This window comes from Pseudophryne corroboree, chromosome 10, assembly GCF_028390025.1.
Source record: "Pseudophryne corroboree isolate aPseCor3 chromosome 10, aPseCor3.hap2, whole genome shotgun sequence".
NCBI lineage: Eukaryota > Metazoa > Chordata > Amphibia > Anura > Myobatrachidae > Pseudophryne > Pseudophryne corroboree.
The window spans coordinates 125,064,089-125,083,028 of NC_086453.1; positions in this window are offsets into that span (position 1 = coordinate 125,064,089).

Consider the following 18,940-nt stretch of genomic DNA (forward strand, 5'->3'; position numbering starts at 1 on the left):
CTGTTGTGGGCTGCGTCCCTGCAGGTTTTTTAACATGGTCGGAGCCGGTTCTCTGACCAATCATTGGACGAGTGTATTTCAAAGCAGCTGAGGTGAATAAACGGATTAGGTCCTTGTCAGCTGCACTCATCATTATATTCAGAGATAGATTGGATTCGGCAAGGAAAGTCCTCAGATGATGCCACATAAAAAAGAGATATATGATTAAACACAAAAACAAAAGCAAAGAAATTTGGTATAAAAACACAGCCAAAAAAGAGTATACAATAAATGTTTGATAAAACATAACTTTTCCATGATTTGTATGGTAAGGCCACAAGTGGCTTATTCGTGTTACTAAATAATAAGTAATATCCATGTAGGTATTTTTATTCTATGATATTAATAAAAGTTATATTTTACATCTATATTGATATTTATCTGTAATATTTCATATATTATATCATTTAAAAGTAAAGAGTGCGCCCACAAAAGAGTCTCTTTTTTTCTCCATACTGTTGTTGTTCCAGTGCAAAACCACAAAGGACTTCGTACCCGTACGACACGCGTGCGCATTGCGGGGCATACGCATGCGCAGATTAGCCATTTTTTCCACTGATCGCTACGCAGTGAACAACGGCAGCTAGCGATCAACTCGGAATGACCCGCAATGTGCTGAACAGGCACACAGCTCCTATGTGACCCTACACGTATGTACATGCAGCCTGTGCATGCAATTCAGAGGCAGTGATAGGACAAGTAGAGAGTGTTAGAGAATGATGGGGAGATAACACAGCTAAAAGGCAGCTCACATTCATCCACATAGGCGTGCGCAGGGGGGGTGCCTGGTGTGCACTAGAGATGAGCGGGTTCGGTTCCTCGGAATCCGAACCCCCCCGAACTTCAGCCTTTTTACACGGGTCCGAGGCAGGTTCGAACCTTCCCGCCTTGCTCGGCTAACCCGAGCGCGCCCGAACGTCATCATCCCGCTGTCGGATTCTCGCGAGGCTCGAATTCTATCGCGAGACTCGGATTCTATATAAGGAGCCGCGCGTCGCCGCCATTTTCACACGTGCATTGAGATTGATAGGGAGAGGACGTGGCTGGCGTCCGCTCCGTTTATAGAGAAGAGAGTAGAGAGTTAGAGACACTATTTAGTATTTACTAATTTTGGGGAGCATATTAGGACTGGAGTACTACTACTTGCTGATAGTGTGACCAGTGACCATTGACCACCAGTTTAATTAATCCGTTCTCTGCCTGAAAAAAAACGATACACAGTGTGACACAGTCACATACCATATCTGTGCTCAGCCTCAGTGTGCTGCATCATCATATGTAATACTGTATATCTGACTGTGCTGAGTGCTCACTGCTCACACAGCTTAATTGTGGGGGAGACTGGGGAGCAGTTAGAGCAGGAGTACATAAATAATATATTTTAAGTACAGTGCACACTTTTGCTGACAGAGTGCCACACTGCCAGTGTGACTGACCAGTGACCACACTGACCACCAGTATATTGTGATTGTCTGCTTAGGACGGAGTACTACTTGCTGATAGTGTGACCAGTGACCAGTGACCACCACCAGTTTAATTAATCCGTTCTCTGCCTGAAAAAAAAACGATACACAGTGTGACACAGTCACATACCATATCTGTGCTCAGCCCAGTGTGCTGCATCATATGGAATACTGTATATCATTATCTGACTGTGCTGAGTGCTCACTGCTCACACAGCTTAATTGTGGGGGAGACTGGGGAGCAGTTATAGCAGGAGTACATATTTTAAGTACAGTGCACACTTTTGCTGCCAGAGTGCCACTGCCAGTGTGACTGACCAGTGACCGCTGACCACCAGTATATTGTGATTGTCTGCTGACCACCAGTATATTGTGATTGTCTGCCTGAAAAAGTTAAACACTCGTCGTGTGGTGTTTTTATAAACGCATTCTGCAGACAGTGTCCAGCAGGTCCGTCATTTCATAATATATACCTGTCCGGCTGCAGTACTAGTGTGATATATATATATATTTTAATTTTATCTCATTATCATCCAGTCTATATTAGCAGCAGACACAGTACGGTAGTCCACGGCTGTAGCTACCTCTGTGTCGGCAGTCGCTCGTCCATCCATAATTGTATACCACCTACCCGTGGTTTTTATTTCTATCTTCTTGAAACTAGTAGCTTACTTTAGGAGTCTGCAGTGCTGACAGACAGTGTCCAGCAGGTCCGTCATTACATAATATATATACCTGTCCGGCTGCAGTACTAGTGTGATATATATATATATATTTTAATTTTATCATCCAGTCTATATTAGCAGCAGACACAGTACGGTAGTCCACGGCTGTAGCTACCTCTGTGTCGGCAGTCGCTCGTCCATCCATAATTGTATACCACCTACCCGTGGTTTTTTTTTTCTATCTTCTTGATACTAGTAGCTTACTTTAGGAGTCTGCAGTGCTGACAGACAGTGTCCAGCAGGTCCGTCATTACATAATATATATACCTGTCCGGCTGCAGTACTAGTGTGATATATATATATATATTATTTTTATCTCATTATCATCCAGTCTATATTAGCAGCAGACACAGTACGGTAGTCCACGGCTGTAGCTACCTCTGTGTCGGCAGTCGCTCGTCCATCCATAAGTATACTAGTATCCATCCATCTCCATTGTTTACCTGAGGTGCCTTTTAGTTGTGCCTATTAAAATATGGAGAACAAAAATGTTGAGGTTCCAAAAATAGGGAAAGATCAAGATCGACTTCCACCTCGTGCTGAAGCTGCTGCCACTAGTCATGGCCGAGACGATGAAATTCCATCAACGTCGTCTGCCAAGGCCGATGCCCAATGTCATAGTACAGAGCATGTAAAATCCAAAACACCAAATATCAGTAAAAAAAGGACTCAAAAATCTAAAATAAAATTGTCGGAGGAGAAGCGTAAACTTGCCAATATGCCATTTACCACACGGAGTGGCAAGGAACGGCTGAGGCCCTGGCCTATGTTCATGGCTAGTGGTTCAGCTTCACATGAGGATGGAAGCACTCAGCCTCTCGCTAGAAAAATGAAAAGACTCAAGCTGGCAAAAGCACCGCAAAGAACTGTGCGTTCTTCGAAATCCCAAATCCACAAGGAGAGTCCAATTGTGTCGGTTGCGATGCCTGACCTTCCCAACACTGGACGTGAAGAGCATGCGTCTTCCACCATTTGCACGCCCCCTGCAAGTGCTGGAAGGAGCACCCGCAGTCCAGTTCCTGATAGTCAGATTGAAGATGTCAGTGTTGAAGTACACCAGGATGAGGAGGATATGGGTGTTGCTGGCGCTGGGGAGGAAATTGACAAGGAGGATTCTGATGGTGAGGTGGTTTGTTTAAGTCAGGCACCCGGGGAGACACCTGTTGTCCGTGGGAGGAATATGGCCATTGACATGCCTGGTGAAAATACCAAAAAAATCAGCTCTTCGTTGTGGAAGTATTTCAACAGAAATGCGGACAACATTTGTCAAGCCGTGTGTTGCCTTTGTCAAGCTGTAATAAGTAGGGGTAAGGACGTTAACCACCTCGGAACATCCTCCCTTATACGTCACCTGCAGCGCATTCATAATAAGTCAGTGACAAGTTCAAAAACTTTGGGCGACAGCGGAAGCAGTCCACTGACCAGTAAATCCTTTCCTCTTGTAACCAAGCTCACGCAAACCACCCCACCAACACCCTCAGTGTCAATTTCCTCCTTCCCCAGGAATGCCAATAGTCCTGCAGGCCATGTCACTGGCAATTCTGACGAGTCCTCTCCTGCCTGGGATTCCTCCAATGCATCCTTGCGTGTAACGCCTACTGCTGCTGGCGCTGCTGTTGTTGCTGCTGGTAGTCGATGGTCATCCCAGAGGGGAAGTCGTAAGACCACTTTTACTACTTCCACCAAGCAATTGACTGTCCAACAGTCCTTTGCGAGGAAGATGAAATATCACAGCAGTCATCCTGCTGCAAAGCGGATAACTGAGGCCTTGGCATCCTGGGTGGTGAGAAACGTGGTTCCGGTATCCATCATTACTGCAGAGCCAACTAGAGACTTGTTGGAGGTACTGTGTCCCCGGTACCAAATACCATCTAGGTTTCATTTCTCTAGGCAGGCGATACCGAAAATGTACACAGACCTCAGAAAAAGAGTCACCAGTGTCCTAAAAAATGCAGCTGTACCCAATGTCCACTTAACCACGGACATGTGGACAAGTGGAGCAGGGCAGGGTCAGGACTATATGACTGTGACAGCCCACTGGGTAGATGTATGGACTCCCGCCGCAAGAACAGCAGCGGCGGCACCAGTAGCAGCATCTCGCAAACGCCAACTCTTTCCTAGGCAGGCTACGCTTTGTATCACCGGTTTCCAGAATACGCACACAGCTGAAAACCTCTTACGGCAACTGAGGAAGATCATCGCGGAATGGCTTACCCCAATTGGACTCTCCTGTGGATTTGTGGCATCGGACAACGCCAGCAATATTGTGTGTGCATTAAATATGGGCAAATTCCAGCACGTCCCATGTTTTGCACATACCTTGAATTTGGTGGTGCAGAATTATTTAAAAAACGAGAGGGGCGTGCAAGAGATGCTGTCGGTGGCCAGAAGAATTGCGGGACACTTTCGGCGTACAGGCACCACGTACAGAAGACTGGAGCACCACCAAAAACGCATGAACCTGCCCTGCCATCATCTGAAGCAAGAAGTGGTAACGAGGTGGAATTCAACCCTATATATGCTTCAGAGGTTGGAGGAGCAGCAAAAGGCCATTCAAGCCTATACAATTGAGCACGATATAGGAGGTGGAATGCACCTGTCTCAAGCGCAGTGGAGAATGATTTCAACGTTGTGCAAGGTTCTGCTGCCCTTTGAACTTGCCACACGTGAAGTCAGTTCAGACACTGCCAGCCTGAGTCAGGTCATTCCCCTCATCAGGCTTTTGCAGAAGAAGCTGGAGACATTGAAGGAGGAGCTTACACAGAGCGATTCCGCTAGGCATGTGGGACTTGTGGATGGAGCCCTTAATTCGCTTAACAAGGATTCACGGGTGGTCAATCTGTTGAAATCAGAGCACTACATTTTGGCCACCGTGCTCGATCCTAGATTTAAAACCTACCTTGGATCTCTCTTTCCGGCAGACACAAGTCTGCTGGGGTTCAAAGACCTGCTGGTGAGAAAATTGTCAAGTCAAGCGGAACGCGACCTGTCAACATCTCCTCCTTCACATTCTCCCGCAACTGGGGGTGCGAGGAAAAGTCTCAGAATTCCGAGCCCACCCGCTGGCGGTGATGCAGGGCAGTCTGGAGCGACTGCTGATGCTGACATCTGGTCCGGACTGAAGGACCTGCCAATGATTACGGACATGTCGTCTACTGGCACTGCATATGATTCTCTCCCCATTGAAAGAATGGTGGAGGATTATATGAGTGACCGCATCCAAGTAGGCACGTCAGACAGTCCGTACTTATACTGGCAGGAAAAAGAGGCAATTTGGAGGCCCTTGCACAAACTGGCTTTATTCTACCTAAGTTGCCCTCCCACAAGTGTGTACTCCGAAAGAGTGTTTAGTGCCGCCGCTCACCTTGTCAGCAATCGGCGTACGAGGTTACTTCCAGAAAATGTGGAGAAGATGATGTTCATTAAAATTAATTATAATCAATTCCTCCGTGGAGACATTGACCAGCAGCAATTGCCTCCACATAGTACACAGGGAGCTGAGATGGTGGATTCCAGTGGGGACGAATTGATAATCTGTGAGGAGGGGGATGTACACGGTGATATATTGGAGGATGATGATGAGGTGGAAATCTTGCCTCTGTAGAGCCAGTTTGTGCAAGGAGAGATTTATTGCTTCTTTTTTGGTGGGGGTCCAAACCATCCCGTCATTTCAGTCACAGTCGTGTGGCAGACCCTGTCACTGAAATGATGGGTTGGTTAAAGTGTGCATGTCCTGTTTATACAACATAAGGGTGGGTGGGAGGGCCCAAGGACAATTCCATCTTGCACCTCTTTTTTCTTTCATTTTTCTTTGCGTCATGTGCTGTTTGGGGAGTGTTTTTTGGAAGGGCCATCCTGCGTGACACTGCAGTGCCACTCCTAGATGGGCCAGGTGTTTGTGTCGGCCACTAGGGTCGCTTAGCTTACTCACACAGCTACCTCATTGCGCCTCTTTTTTTCTTTGCGTCATGTGCTGTTTGGGGAGTGTTTTTTGGAAGGGCCATCCTGCGTGACACTGCAGTGCCACTCCTAGATGGGCCAGGTGTTTGTGTCGGCCACTAGGGTCGCTTAGCTTACTCACACAGCTACCTCATTGCGCCTCTTTTTTTCTTTGCGTCATGTGCTGTTTGGGGAGTGTTTTTTGGAAGGGCCATCCTGCGTGACACTGCAGTGCCACTCCTAGATGGGCCAGGTGTTTGTGTCGGCCACTAGGGTCGCTTAGCTTACTCACACAGCTACCTCATTGCGCCTCTTTTTTTCTTTGCGTCATGTGCTGTTTGGGGAGTGTTTTTTGGAAGGGCCATCCTGCGTGACACTGCAGTGCCACTCCTAGATGGGCCAGGTGTTTGTGTCGGCCACTAGGGTCGCTTAGCTTACTCACACAGCTACCTCATTGCGCCTCTTTTTTTCTTTGCATCATGTGCTGCTTGGGGAGTGTTTTTTGGAAGGGCCATCCTGCGTGACACTGCAGTGCCACTCCTAGATGGGCCAGGTGTTTGTGTCGGCCACTAGGGTCGCTTAGCTTACTCACACAGCTACCTCATTGCGCCTCTTTTTTTCTTTGCGTCATGTGCTGTTTGGGGAGTGTTTTTTGGAAGGGCCATCCTGCGTGACACTGCAGTGCCACTCCTAGATGGGCCAGGTGTTTGTGTCGGCCACTAGGGTCGCTTAGCTTACTCACACAGCTACCTCATTGCGCCTCTTTTTTTCTTTGCGTCATGTGCTGTTTGGGGAGTGTTTTTTGGAAGGGCCATCCTGCGTGACACTGCAGTGCCACTCCTAGATGGGCCAGGTGTTTGTGTCGGCCACTAGGGTCGCTTAGCTTACTCACACAGCTACCTCATTGCGCCTCTTTTTTTCTTTGCATCATGTGCTGTTTGGGGAGTGTTTTTTGGAAGGGCCATCCTGCGTGACACTGCAGTGCCACTCCTAGATGGGCCAGGTGTTTGTGTCGGCCACTAGGGTCGCTTAGCTTACTCACACAGCTACCTCATTGCGCCTCTTTTTTTCTTTGCGTCATGTGCTGTTTGGGGAGTGTTTTTTGGAAGGGCCATCCTGCGTGACACTGCAGTGCCACTCCTAGATGGGCCAGGTGTTTGTGTCGGCCACTTGGGTCGCTTAGCTTAGTCATCCAGCGACCTCGGTGCAAATTTTAGGACTAAAAATAATATTGTGAGGTGTGAGGTGTTCAGAATAGACTGAAAATGAGTGGAAATTATGGTTTTTGAGGTTAATAATACTTTGGGATCAAAATGACCCCCAAATTCTATGATTTAAGCTGTTTTTTAGGGTTTTTTGAAAAAAAACACCCGAATCCAAAACACACCCGAATACGACAAAAAAAATTCGGTGAGGTTTTGCCAAAACGCGGTCGAACCCAAAACACGGCCGCGGAACCGAACCCAAAACCAAAACACAAAACCCGAAAAATTTCAAGTGCACATCTCTAGTGTGCACAGGCACCCCCTAATGTCCGGCACCCCCCTTACACACACCTGTAACTCATTGCCAAGCTTGCAGTTCTATGCCTGACTGTGTATGCCCACCCACCCTCGCCGCCAGCACAGACCGGCCGTTCTCTATGGCCGTCCGCCTGCTCGCTATGCCCACCCACCCTTGCTCTCTACACCTGCCCACCCCCGCTCTTTACACCCGCTCCAGCCCTCCACCCGCCGCTTCCCTCTCTTAACCTGCCCGCTACGCCCGGTCAGCAGGCTTGGCATTAGGGGAAGAGACACACCGCTGCAGGGGCAGTAGAGGGTGCATTTGTCAACTGCACCCACTACTGGAACCCACATGTAAACAGGACTGCAGGGAAGGAGGAGGTGAAGGAGAGAGAAAGGACGGCAGTAGTTGTCTATGCGTGGAGTGGCAGATGTCGAGGAGCGTTCAGCTGCGAACACCCCCCCAACAAGTAAATTATAATGTATAGTATATAATGTATTTGGAGAGGCACTATGTGTCACATAATGAGGGGGGGGGGGCGGGTCACTGTGTGGCATGTGTTTAGGGTGTACTATGTATTATATAATGTGTTTGGGGGGTACTATGGGGTCTATTAAGGCTGGGGCATAATGTGTCGTAATGTAAATTTTGGCTCATATTGTGTGGCGTAATGTTAATTTTATCTCTTACTCTGTGGCATAATGTGAATTTCGGCTCATACTGTGTGGCGTAATGTGACTTTTGGCTTATACCATGTGGCGTAATGTGAATTCCGTCTCATACTGTGTGGCATAATGTGAATTTTGCACCAAGACCCACCACTCTCTAGTTCCACCACTAGGTCAGGGATAGGTTGGGGAAGTGGAAGCAGCAATAGGGTGCAGCGGCAGCTAGGACTCAGGATTATACCGTAGCGGACAGTCAGTAGTGGCTACTGGTCACACCATTATGTTTCATTTTATTTCTCTGGGGTGTATTGTATCTACTTGTATTATTAGGAACTAGGGATAAATTAGATTATGCCATTTGATTACTGAGAGAATGTAAAATAGTGTTAGACATGTCCCTGGGCGGTGCTAGACACGCCCAAAAGGATGTGCTAGACACGCCCCTCCAGCAGTGCACCCCCTAATAAAATTAGCTGCGCATGCCTATGTTCATCCACAGCAGCACTGGCCCCTTACCCTCAGCGCAGACAGGTCTATTTCATCCAGGCTGTGCACCAAGTTTCCTCTGCGGTGCTCTTATTATGCCAACTGCACCTGCTCTATTATTTCAGCGTGCGCTGTAGCACTTCCAGGCAGTGGCGTAAGTTCGTCCCAGTTGCCCGGAGGCAAGATAAATATTGGTGCCCACCCTATTTCCTATATAAAGATAAATATATGTATGTGTGTGTGCGTGTGTTCTGAAAAAAATGTATATACTGAAATTATACATTTAATGGTCTTATTTTAAATCACACATTTTTTAGTAGTCATACACAGGATTAGAACCCATGACCTGTTACACTAACAGCAGAAACTTTACTGATGGAGTTATGAGAATTCTAACTATATGAAGTAGACGTTACGTGTAATTGTCAGAGAAGTATGTTGTTCATGTAGTTAAAATTCTCATATTTCCTATACAGAAGCAAACAGCTTCATCAGTAAGGTGTCTGCTTCCAGTGTAATAGGTTGTGGTTTCTAATCCTGGGTATGACACTTGTAAAATGTGTATATTCAGTATAATAAGAGGGTGTGATTTGTAAGGTGCAGGAACCAGTGAGGAAGTCGGCCACTGAAAAGACAGTGGCAGCTATCAATTAACTTAATTCAATGGTGTCACAGAATGGGTGGAGAGGTGCCCCCCTTCAGAGCAAGAGCCCGGCGGCAGATGACTCCGTTGCCTCCCAGAGTTCTGCCTTTGCTTCCAGGATCTCAGGAGCTGGAGGTGTGTGCGCCTGTCACTGCACCCGGTGTCTGACTACCATCTAGTGTGTCTCTCGACTTGAGCAGAGGGGGAGCGAACTCAGTAACAGTGTCTTCATGCTATTTGCTGTTTCGGTACACTGTCACCCGTACTATACACTTCAACAAGTGACAGTGAACCGCAACAGCTAATAGAGGGAAAACACTGCCAACCCGCTCCAGTGGGGTGTGGAATATAACATTTTTTGGTTTGCGTTTCTGTGGAATGCAAATAAGAACCCGGCAGCAGATGCATGGATCAAGCCGGCCACAGGCAGGGTGAGCCAGCCTGGCCAATGGCAAATGTGACCGGCTGGTTGGGAACTCACCTGGGGGTATATTTACTAAGATTCGTGTTTCTGGCGATTTGGTGGGAGTTTGAGCTCAAATTTTATCGGACGTATTTTCTGCAATTTTTTTAAATAATTTTCAGGAATTTACTAAGCTGCCGAGTTTCCCTTTTTTCATATTTTTCTATGTCGATGTTATTCATATTTTTTTTCCTCAATTCATGGCCGGATTAGTGTTTTCCAGCCGAAGATGTTTTTTTTCCCCCATATTCATAGTTTACATTCGCGGCAGTGTTTTTGGATTTTGCAGTAGCATTTCCACTTGTACTTTCGTTTTTGTCACTCGAACATGATTGGTTGTGTTTCAGATGTAGGAGTGTCTGTGCGGCACCGTATAAATACGCCCCAAACTGTCCGAACCTAGTGGGTTTAGTTAGTGGAGAGGTGAGAGGTTATTTTGTGGAGTTGGTGAGTTGGTTGGTTTGTGGATTTGGTAAGGTTTTGCGAGTTCTGAGTGCTGTATTGTGTTTGAAAGTAGTCGTGTCATTCTTGTTGTGGTTTTTTTGGGGAAGTTCGTCTTATTTTTGGTCCTTGTCAGATTATAATTTAGTCTATTGTCAGTGTTTGTGTGTGTGTGTGTGTGTGTGTATGTGTGTGTGTGTGTGTGTGTGTGTGTGTGTGTGTGTGTGTGTGTGTGTGTGGTGTGTAGTGGTAGTGGAGGAGTGTGTTATTTGTTTTTTTTTCCTCAGTGTTAATTGTTGTTTGTCTTTAGTATGTCAGACTCAGAGGTGGAGGAGGTGAATGAGGTGGAGGGGGTTAGTGAGAGGGAGGAGGTTAGTGAGGTGGAGGGGGTGGGTGAGGTTGCTTCTGCAGCCTCTACAGGCACTGACAGTGATACAGCTCCGCAGCCACGCACCACTAGTACTAAGACTGGCAGCAATGTGAAATTTAGTTATGCAGAGAATGTGGCTTTGGTGCGTGAGCTGATGAAATATTCTCTTCAGCTGTTTGGCTGTGAGTCAGCAAAGGTCACATCACGCAAGACAAGTGTCTTGTGGGGCAAAGTGGTTGCGGCTGTCAAAAGCGAGGGTGTGGTCAAGCGAACAGAGGACACGTGCCGCAAACACTTTTATGATATAGGGGGTTATTCTGAGTTGATCGCTAGCTGCCGTTGTTCGCTGCATAGCGATCAGTGAAAAAAATGGCTAATCTGTGCATGCTTATGTACCGCAATGCTCACGCACGACGTATGGGTACAAAGAGCATCGTGGTTTAGCACAGGTTCTAGCAAAGCTTTCAGTCGTGTGGCCGAACGCAGGAATATTGACATGAAGTGGGCGTTTCTGGGTGGCAACCGACCATTTTCAGGGAGTGCTTAAAAAAACACAGGCATGTCGGGAAAAATGCAGTCGTGGCTGGGCTAACGCTGGGTGGGTGTGTGATGTCAAAAGCCGTCCCACCATCGTTAGAATCAATGCACACGAAGAGTAACTACAGGGCTGGTCTTGTTTTGCACAAAATGACATTGCAGGTGCTCTGCTGCACAAGCGTTCACACTTCTGCAAAGTGAAAATACATTCCCCAGTGGGCGGCGACAATGCGTATGTACGGCTGCTAAAAACTGCTTGCGAACGATCAACTCGGAATGACCCCCATAAACCGGCGTGTGAAGGCGAAAATGGCCAAGGAGGTGAAGTCTGCTTGACAGACAGGTGGGGGACATCCCTTTATTGGCAAATATCTGGAGTACGAGGAGCCCATGAGGAGCCTAATTCCTCCTGAAGTTGTCGGGGCTACTTATGTCCGGCATTCGGATTGGTCCAGGCATGGTGGTGAGGTTTTTTTTTATATATTTTGTCATTTCTGAGTGTGTCTGTAACTTTTTCAAACATAACATCTTCTATTTACTGTATTTGTTTGTGTAAGTTACTTTATGCATTTCTGTTTAGTAGTTGTGTTTTTTTTCTCACACAGATTGGAGTGTTCATATTTAATTTGTGTCTGGAAAAACATAATCGCATTACTGCAGTTGTTTGTTTTTGTTGAATGGCTATGTTTTCATACTGTATATTTTTTGTGTGGCTTATGAGGCAGAGGCACTTGCTCTTTGCATTTGAAAATTGTCTGCAAATGTAAAATGTATGTCTTGCATTCAAAAATAGCTTACATTGGTTTTTTGGCGGATTGAGTGTGTTTGTCCTTTTTTACTGTTGTTTTACGATATTTGGTGGTGATGCTCACTTTGTTTGCCATGTGAGAAAAGTACTCTTTTTGGTTGGTTTGTTTGTTTGTTTGTTTGTTTGTTTGTGGACAATGTGTTCTGCATTTATTATTATTATTTTTATTAAATGGAGCACTATTTTTTTTAAACATTTTTGGGATGGTGTAATAGTGTTTGTGGAATTGAACACATTATACTGTTTTGTTTCCGCATACATTAATTATTTTACACTCCACATTCTTTAAAAACATGATTGTCATTTGTAGTTTTGTGTGTTAATGTATGTGTTTTTTGTGTGTTACTATTAGTGCTTAAACATTAGAGTGGTTGGAAATGTGATCTAAACACATGGACCAAATATGTGTGAATTTTTCTATGTTTGGTTCCTGGACAAATTACACACAATATACACTTTAAAAAAATGTGGCTGCATTTTTAATTTTTAAAATGTGTATTTACTTAAGAAATAAAGAAAAGGTAATGATGTACAAATTTTGATTACACAGTATTCACAAAAAAAACACACTTGTCATGTCTTCACAGTGGCCAAAATCCACAGGCCGCCCTGCCCCCACTCAGGCACAAGATGATGATGATGATGATGATGATGATGATGGTGCAGCAGGTAAGTTACAATTTATGGACATATGAGTGCAAGTGATTTGGCACAACATAATTAATTTTTTTTGGTTATAGTTCCAGAAGGAGGCGTCCTGAGGATCCTGGCAGGCAAATACATATGGTCCACAAGAGACACAGGCCGGATGTGCACACCAGACAACACGAGTCACCACCTCAACAACGCATATCAAATGTGTCTTCAAGGCCACCATTCCAACTATTGGAGAGTCCGCCAACACGGGAACCACAATCCTCTCAGCTGCTTGGTGAGTAGAAAACAAACAAACAAACATTAGTACACATACTTACACAGGGCACTTTAGAAATGATTAGCCTGGAAGGAGACAACACAATAAAATATGTACGGCTGAACAACAACAACAACAAAATGCCTAACAAATGTTATGGAGTTACAGCTCTGCACTAAATATATATGTGTCCAGTTCAGCCATAGAGTAGCATATTAAGATGAAGATGCTGCAGCAAAAGCAAAAGTGCAAGCTTCACAAGGATTAGATCATTAAAAAATGGTATGTGGTGATGTAGTTAGTTGTAGTGTGGTGATCCTGCATACCCATATAAAAACTTTTTCAAGCAATCCTAGTTTAACACACATTTAAACAAGCCATAAACAGTGTTTGCACAGTATGTTGTGTATTTCTGAGTCGGAATCGCATTAATATTACATTCTAAAGCAACACATCTAATATAGTAGAGAGGCATGGCCTTAATGTAACTGGAATATTGATTTTGTTGGCAACAACCCCATTTTGAATCATCTTTATCATGTCTTGTCTCAAAAAAATTAAAAACACATATTAAACCAATATATGTCTACATAAACTCAAATGTTGTTCCATTACAGCCCATCCAGATGATGACAACATTACCCCGGACCCCCAGCATGACACACAAATGGAGGAAAGCTTTTTATTACATCTCCAGCCAATCGACCAAACAATAACTAGAACACCACCTGTGAGTACGCCTCCAACAGAAATAACACCTGCGCCACAAATCAGTCCACCATCACCACAAGTGACAACACAGGATCAGGTGTTTTGGAATACTTGGTCAACCCAGCAGGTTAATAACCTGGATTGTCTGTGTAGTCAGACGCAATTTCTAGCTAGTCTGCCACATCATCTTCCCCGTATTAGTCGAAATAGTAGTCGGCTAACTGTGCAAGTCACTCGAATCGCCAACACAATGGAATTAATGCGTGCCGACAACACACATATGATGAACACATTCCAGAGAGTAAACAACATAGACAGCATCAAAACTACCTCAACATTTTGGAAACCAACCAAATGTTAATTTAAAGCATTAGTCGCATTATGGAGAGTCACACTGTAGCTACAAGAGAACTCAATGCTACTCTGAGTAACCTGAGCCAAAACCTCAGTTCCCAACAAGCATTACAACCAAGCACCAGCTCAGGAACCACAACTCCTATCATTTCCCCAGTTACCTCCCCACCAAGGTGATCCAGCCATACACGGACACATGTCACTGGGCAAGACACATCAGCCTCCAAAGTGGCCCCCAAAAAATAGCCTTCTGGTGTTGGTGTTCATTCTGTTTTGGAGGAAAAAAACTGGGTCAGTTTAAGTGTATATAGTACACTGAAAATGTAAATTTGACATCATTAATCACTCCCATAATGTTATTTCTTTAAATTCTGAATCATTCTCAGTATTACCTTACCATTATGTCACTTCTTTACAATAACAATCAGAATCAGTATTCCTTGGTCAGTAGCCATATTCTTTACAATAACAATCAGAATCAGTATTCCTTGGTCAGTAACCATATTCTTTACAAGAACAATCAGGATCAATAATACCTGAGCATTATGTCATTTAATTGGTAAAAAAACAATCACATTGTTAGCAGGCCATGTATTTGCATTATGACAATGTCATGACAAATTATGTTAAATGTGCCTTTATTGGTATTTGATACAATTTTTTTGTAGAGGTGTGATTACGCCATGTTTTATCACAATTGCAATGCCATGTATCCACTTATGAAGATGTTAATTGTAACCATTATGTTTTTTTAAAAAAACATTACACCGTTTCATAGAAAGTAAACAAACTAATGTCTTATCTCCACAAAGATTCAGTGTTGCGCACCAGGATCTAATAGTATCCAGAGTTAATGTCCAATTAAGTGCAGCTTCAAAATCCTCTCCGTGCCAAGGAGTGTTTGTACAAACTGTTAAGAAAGTGGAGAGCGCACTCATAAGTGTATAAAAAGTAACAACTTTACTTATAACATATGCTCACATACATTGAAGTTAAAATTCATCGGCAATAGTATTGCATTAGACTTAGCCACTCCGATATTCAGGTCCGCGGCTCGTCTCTGCACCGGCTCTGTTTCCGGAGGATGACGTCACAACGTCCACGTCAAGATTAGCCACGCCCAACGCGTTTCGTACTGAAGGTACTTCGTCAGGGGGTGTGGTTTACCCAGTTCATATCACCTATATATACCCAATCTGGGTGTCGATCTTCATTAAAGTGCAATTAGCCATAAAAATAAACAATTTCAGGATATCATCATCTAAATAGTTAAAACATCGTAGAAATAACATAAAATAAGTGGGAGCCATAAAATCACTATAAGTTATACACTCGTAACATTATATTCATTACTCTATTAAGATCTCTCTATTTTATTACAATTACAGATCCAGCTGATCCACATGATATGCTTAAAATGTAATTGTCGTCACCAGGATATTAACTCCAAATTAATTAAACACGTATAGTATGGAATGAGTCACATCAGATACAAAGCCGAACACATTCACTCCTACACGCCGCCCCTTCATCGTCACCTGCCATATGTATGCACCAAGAGTTTGCCGGTCGGGACGTAGCCGCTGCCACCGGCAGTTCTGCAACACATACAGACAGGGTTATCGATTCAGGAACGGCACGATATCACATCCTTCATTCAGGCCATGTGGTGTGAATGTGTTCAGCGTGTAGATCCAAACTAATGTCTTAGTTAATGTCTTAGTATTTGTACTCTGTGGTTTGGCCACACAATCATGCGGCCTTAAACAAGGAAAGCAGCCCAATAAAATGTTGTCCTACAAAACACATGCTTGTCTACCTGAAAAACCCATGAGCACCACACATAATATTACGTTCATAGATATCCAACAAATATATTATACATGCATCAATTGTATGTCAGTAATGCATTGTTCATATATATGTATATTTGTTAAACCCAACAAAAAAACACAGCAGAGTTAGACACAAATACTTACCAGAAAAATGATGCTGGATTAGTTCTTGCCTTACCTGCCTCCCTACATCTGTACTCCAAGTGTCGCCAGATGGTTCTAACTCCTCTACTTGTTGACTGTTTTCTTCATCCTCCTTCTCATCATCAACATGTGGCAGATGTTGTTGCAAACACATGTTATGAAGAAAACAGCAGCAGAACAGCAGCAGAACACAATCCTAGTCACCTTTAAGGGAATATACAACAAAAGCCCAGCAGACTTATCAAGACACTGAAACCTAGATTTCAGTACCCCAAAACATCTTTCTATCACATTCCGAGTTACCTTATGTGCATGATTGTAATTGTGATCAGCAGGGGAATCAGGATGGGACAATGGAGTCAGAAGCCAAGAAAAACAGCCATATCCCCATCACCTGAAAGACATATATAGTATAGACTGTAAAGAGTAGGTATTCAGCAACACATTGCTGACATAGTGGGCATTTATAAAATATATACATTTATACACATATCTAGTTACATAGCCAGCAGCAATCCCTCGGGCATTTGTCTGGCCTCAAATTTGTCAAAGAGGGATGACTGACTGAGGATGAAGGAGTCATGGCAGCCACCAGGGTAGCCAGCAACAACGCTCATTATTTGTAGTTTTGCATCACAAACCACCTGGACATTAGTAGAGTGGTCCAGATGACAATTAGTATAAATATACTGCCTGCCCCTAGGTGGTCTCAGCTGAACGTGTGTGCAATCTATGGCATCTAGCACATTGGGCATGCCAGAAAGGCCATATAAAGCTACCCTGACTGCATACCACTGAGACACCTGGGTAGGGAAGAAGATAGATGCCTCTATGTGGGGTTGCAAAGCATACAACACTTGTGTGTACATTTGAACAAATGAGGTGAGGGAGATTAGTACAACTAACAACACTGTGTAATGTAACATTCCGCATAAACTACTTTGGCATAGATGAGTATGTATGGTATACATCACCTGATTTAAGTAATTTGAAATGGTGGGCTGTGAGATTCCAATGACATTGCCACACACAGCCTGAAAGCTGCCAGTATCCAGAAAGTGCAACACGGCCAGGAGTTTGTGCAGGCCTGAGACAGAGTGAGAGCGTGCTATTACAGGGTCTAGGTCCAGTTTGACAAGGTCATACTGATGGAAAATGTTGTTTCTATTTATCCGGAACATCTGTATGACCTGGTATTTTGCATGCACAGTTAGTTGGGTAGTCACAGATATAGTTTCTCCAATGGGTAAAACTTCCTTAAGAGATTAATAAAAGAAGGCCAGCACTATATGTTGGACCTAAAGTGGATCAAAAAAATGAATAGAGTTAGGATAAACTTATAACAGTCTAGTCCTAATGATTCCCTATGTGGGGGATGAGTGTTACATACCAAAAGTTCAGTGCTACATATTGGGGTAAAAGTGGCTATGGGTAACCCAATGGGGTTACCCTAACTTGAACCCCAATATTTACCTTCGGCATCCTTGGTTTCAGTGATCCGGCACTGGTCTCCTGAGTGATGTCGGGTTTCTGGCATCGGTCACATCATCAGCATACTGACAGCTTGGAATCCAATGCATTCATTGAGCAATTTCCCCTTTTCTCTTTTATTACATAATTTTGGGAGACACCACAGGAGGTATGCAGCTGCCTGGTGGTGTGATTGGTCCACCAATGAAATGTATTACTTGTCTACATTATTGAGTGTTTACATTACTTAGGGAGGCATCTCTACAATAACCCCCAGTTTGGTGTTTCTTAGTTTCTGTGGACACAGGATATAAAAATGGCTATAGTGTGTCATTAAACACAGAGAACATCTGTGCATATGTTGATCTTTAGAATAATTAAATTAGTCTACTTGTATGGGTTCTTAAGGGATGGGAAGCAATGATTTTGTATGTTTGGCTCTGACAAAGACAAAAACAAATTCTAACTCGATATTCCTGCATACGCTCAGTGAGCCAAACTTCCCAGTCTGCCAACTCATTATTGACCATATATACAGGTCTTGCCAACAGTTAGGCACAAATAAAGTGATCTACAAATATAATACTTTATTGCAAATATAGAAAACACAGATACTTAAAAACCCATCTGGATCTGTGAAAACTTTTTGAAAGGCAGCAGATCAATAGAATATTTTCCCCAAAAAAGGTAAATTACAGATGATACCAAGGGGCTAATTCAGACTGGATCGCTGCAGAGGCAGCAATCGCAGTCTTAATCTTTTTGTGGAGTGCGCACGCGCAGTGGCCGCACTGCATGTGCATGCTCTGGAGCCCAGTGAGATGCTATGAGCATTTCTGGGCTATGATTGCCTCTGCTTGATTGACAGGAAGAGGCAGTCGCAGGGCGGGTGGGGGTGTGCCAACGGCATTAGAACGCCATTGACGAGGTGTGGTTCATACAATGGATGCTTGTCCGGACTGTTGGGTGGGCCGCTGTGGCTGCATGATGTCACACGCAGCCGCTGCAACCCGGGTTGCGGCCAGTAGCTCCCTGCCAGAGCACAGGAGCTATGCTGGCAGGGAGCTACTCCTCAGGTACAAAAGCATCGCTGCTGTGCAATGCTTTTGTACCTGTGTGGGGGGACAGAGCCAGACATGTGGGGCAGACTAGCCCTGTGCTGGGCATCTCCCCGCATGTCTGAGTAACTGATTGTAGATGTGCTAACTTTAGCACATTTACGATCAACTCTGAATTATCCCCCCCATGTTTCTGAACCATAACTGGCAGTTTAATAAACTGCAGTATGTGTCCCCATAGAAAGTACCCAATATGTTTTCATTATTCAATAAAAAGATCAGAAGGAAGTAAATATTGATTGGAAGTTGATTTAATTTAATTCTTTGATACCGGAAATTTGAATCAATGGGGTCTTTGGAGACAAAC